The sequence below is a fragment of the Theobroma cacao genome, chromosome 3 (genome assembly GCF_053813885.1).
Source record: "Theobroma cacao isolate CCN51 chromosome 3, ASM5381388v1, whole genome shotgun sequence".
NCBI lineage: Eukaryota > Viridiplantae > Streptophyta > Magnoliopsida > Malvales > Malvaceae > Theobroma > Theobroma cacao.
Genome location: NC_142641.1, coordinates 3778867 through 3783106, shown reverse-complemented (window position 1 = coordinate 3783106; position 4240 = coordinate 3778867). Strand labels below are relative to the sequence as shown.

At 33.4% G+C, this 4240-nt stretch overlaps 1 long non-coding RNA gene across 2 annotated transcripts; it reads right to left on the bottom strand.

The window, feature by feature from the left end:
- Positions 1-470: 470 nt before the first annotated feature.
- Positions 471-3809, bottom strand: LOC148763483 (uncharacterized). 2 transcript variants are annotated; one of them, XR_016025387.1, is made up of 3 exons: positions 3425-3809; positions 3180-3276; positions 471-2911 (listed from the first exon to the last, which is right to left on the bottom strand). It is a non-coding gene; the product is annotated as an uncharacterized LOC148763483 (long non-coding RNA). The 2 variants fall into 2 exon arrangements; XR_016025386.1 differs by having other exon boundaries at positions 471-3276.
- Between the last annotated feature and the right edge of the window lie 431 nt (positions 3810-4240).

Below are 4240 nucleotides of genomic sequence, written 5' to 3'. Positions count from 1 at the left end.
CCTTAACACTTCATTTGAAACTTGTTTTTTTTTTCTAAATTTACTTCAATGGATTGAATTGCTAATCTAGAATCCCAAGCTATTTACAAGTCTTTGTCGAGGTGCTCATAAAAATAACTTTCCCAATTAATTTACTATATGTCCATGCAAATTCAATTAAAGAAAAAATTATTAAGTTCATGCTTTATCTTGGCTACATGTAATACATAGGTATATGTCTATTCTATATGCAAATCAAATCACCTAATCAACTAAGTGAACTTGAACACATGCTATTCCAATCATGACCTAATCTAAACTCCCTTCATCAAGTTGTATTTAGATATCCAAATCAATTTAATTGATGATTAAGCAATTAGAAGTATTATAAAATTAGAATAAATAACTCATATTCTATTGATAATAAGCAAAAGGGAGATAAAGTATTCAAACAACATGTTGAGTTCAATTGTAATTCTAGATAAAATAAATTAATTCATAACTAAAGATAAAAATATAATCCAAAGAAATTTAACCATTGTAACAATTCAAGAAAAACAAAGGAAAAAAAGAGAAGAACAAAAAACTGAAGATTTGTCCGATCTTCAATCTTGCATAATCTTTCTTGCTTTCTTAATTATTGTTCAGCTGCTTTTCTTCAAAGAAAACCTTCTCAAAACCTCTTGTTTGATTTCCTCAAAGTTGCCTTTTAAAAAGTCTCTAAGAAGATCTAATTTTGCTAAAATTTAGAAAAGGAAAACTTGAATATCAAAATCGGGTGCCGCGACCTTTCTCCTTGGGCCTTACTCTCGAATGGATGTATGGTGCCTCAATTTTTCTAGGGCACCACGACCTTGCTTCACCAGAGTCATGGTGCCATGCTCCCTAGTTCTTGTATGGCAGCTTGGGCATCAAGGGCGCCGCAACCTTCGTTTTCTCATGCTGCCTTGTGCAAAAACTGTAGCAGTTTAGCCTTTTGCAGCATGATTTTCACCTCGATTGGATCTGAATTGGACAAAATGGTAAACATAAAAGTTGTAACTTTGTATTTTAGCTGTCCAATGGCTCAATAATCTTGTCAATTGGACTTCTGTAGTGAAAGTTATTTTCAAAATATTACAACATGTACAAGTGAAGCTATCACCATACTTACACGAATTATCACCAAATAAGGTCTTTTCATTAAATTTCTTATAAAAGCAATAAAAGAGATCAGTAATAACTAAACTTAAAGTAGTTTAAAGTAATTCAACATAAAATTAAACTAAATAACTTAAACTAAACTACTTAATATGCAATGAACTTAATGAATAAAAAAACTAAAATACTTAATTTTGAACCTAAAATCTCAATGAATTAACTACTTAAGCACCCAAAATGTGACAAAATAACTCTGCAAAATAGATTTATCAATCATAGAATATATAAGAACTCAATTTATAATTAGTTAAAAATATTTTCTGATAATAAAAAACATAATTCAAAATTTAATCTAAAATAAAAATGTAATATAGTTTTTACACAAGTTTCAAACTCATTTAATTACATTTATATATACTATAGAGTAATATGTTAATTGAATAAGACCAAGCTATATTGGTACCTAAATGCTGGCCAAGAAAATTGTCTTCTAGAGTAGTGAATTTTTTTTTGTCAATTTATTTTTCAAACTTGTAAAAAAACTCTGTTTTTTTCTTTTTTGCATTAGTTTTGTAAACTCTTTGACTGTTGAATAAATATAAAGCTAGCAATGTATGAGTACAAAGGAGGTCTGAAGAGTGGCAGGCGAAATATACAATTCAATTCATATTGGTTGGGACAGAAGGGACTTTGCAGCCTTAACATTTCAATTAGCTGCTTGGAAATGTTACCTGTATTTTGACTTTTGAGTAGTGGTGAAGTGAAAAATAAATAGGAAAATAGCTAGAGAGAAAGAAAGAAAGGTACAATGAGCTGAAGCTAACATTAAAAGTGTTTGATGTCCATATATATATATATATATATATATATATAGAGAGAGAGAGAGAGAGAGAGAGAGAGAGAGAGAGAGAGAGAGAGAGAGAGAGAGGGAGAGCAAAAATATACAAGGGTGAGCTGAGTTATCCTATAATGGCACTTTCAATTTACATCCTGTATTAAACCTATGGCTCCTTCTGAAAAACAAAAAGAAAAAAGAGAAGAAGAAGAAGGAAAGCTATGGCTCCTATCCCTTGTGGAATAGTCTGGCATTCTAGCCATGTCCAATTCAAACCCTCATCATCTCTTTCTGTCAATCAGAAAGTCTAACAGGGTAAAGTAGAAATACTGGTGTTAATACTATGATACGAAAGAGATTGCATCATATAAGAAAGAAATGAGAGTGTCACATCTAAAATTTCATGCTCCTATGCTTTGATGTATGGACCCCTGCGTATGGCTTGATAAAAGTTTTCTTGTACGGAGCCAAAATGGATAAGTCGGATATCCCTTAGTTTCACTCTAATGCTGTTCATACATAACATAGAATTTTCTACATGGATAGCATACATACAAGTCATAGATGCCAACTTAACTTACATGGAAAGGGAAAATATCTTTCAAGTAACCAATATCCTTCACCAAAGCTATTGCCTCACTGAGTACAGCAGAAAATCTTAAATTTGTTTAACACTAGTTGAATATCACTCAATTATGCTTCAAACCAAGGTAGTAATAAGGAATAATTCGGGGCCAACAAAGCAAGTGGTACCTACTTCTTTTCAGGAATCACTTTAATTGTAAATAACTCAAAGAGACATAGCATCAGAATGTTGGACAGATTACGTGCTCGACTAGAAGAGAAAAGGGACTTCCCTTGATCTTGAATGGTGCTTGATGAGCCAGTTGTATACGGAACTCAAGTTGAAGTGCCAATTAAAATTGAACCCATGTTGGATTTGCTTCTCTGCAATCCCTGTTAAAATACAGAAACAATGAGACCAACTAAGCCATGAGTAATAGCTGTCCGCAAAAAAGATTAGCAATACTTTTCAATCAACCGACAATGCTGCTACAATATATACACAGTGAGAGTGAATAGTTACATGAGAAAAGTCTGATAACCTTTTTATCAGGCAGGGTTACTTTAATGAATCTAGCATGATGTATTTGGAAGATGAAAAGAAATGATCAATTGCAAACAAAATATCCCAATCAAGAGTTCATCATCAAGCAGTATGAACCTATGTCGGAAAGTCTGATGATCAACTTGACTCCAGGGAATTATGAAGATGACTCCTGAAGATTTGATCAAGAAAAGCCAACCTCTCCCAATTTCAACTGCAAAACAAAAAGCCAACCACTGCTATATACTAGTTTTCCTCATATAATATGTATATGTAGCAAACAAGAAGAAATGAAATTTCCAACTTGAAAGAAAGTGCTTGTGTTTAATAATGAACATAGCAAAAGAAATATACATAATTACCAAAGCATGGAATGATAATGAAGCAAAATTATAGTAATTGACTGTGTTTAGAGGTACTAATTAACAAAACAAAATAGACAAGGGAAGGGGGTAAGGAAAAGAGGGGCTGAAGGTGATGACAGAAGCATAGAGAGCACAAAGGAGTGGGATGCAGACTCGAACTTGCACACCATCATCTGTGCTCTCTATCTTCTGTCAACAACAAACACCAGTGCCTCCTCGCTCTCCCCTACAGTACCTACACTGTTTATTTTAATTAAAAAATTATTAGAAAAAGGATAAGTTACTTTAAAAGGAAAGAAAGCCCCTGGGGGAGAAGAGAGAGAGAGAGAGAGAGAGAGAGGAAAAAAATATTTGAGAAAGGGAAAGGAACTAGGTGTGAGTGAGAGAGAGAAAGAGAGAAAGAATTTTGGGGGGATGATCTATAGGGAAGTCCCATAGGCCTCTATTTATAGGATGAAAAGGGAACGCCCACTGAAAGGAATGATAAGGGTAGGGTGGAATATAATGGTTTTTTCTAGGAGAGGTACTACCGACCGCCTGTCTCACATGTACTCTCTCTTTGGTAAGCTTTTCTCACAAAGAGTAAAAAGAAAGAAGGAAAATTCTTTGCAGTACACTCTCCCTTTATACCTTTTTAACTCCCTAACAACCCTAATCGTACAACCCCATCTTAATAATCTCCCATGCTATTGATCACCCCGAGAAAATCTCCCATTTTTTTACCATTTTTTATCTTTATTTTTTACTAATGATTTCTTGAATGGGGTTTAATGATTGCCTTGTTCCCATTGTAAAAACTCACTGCCCGTTAAT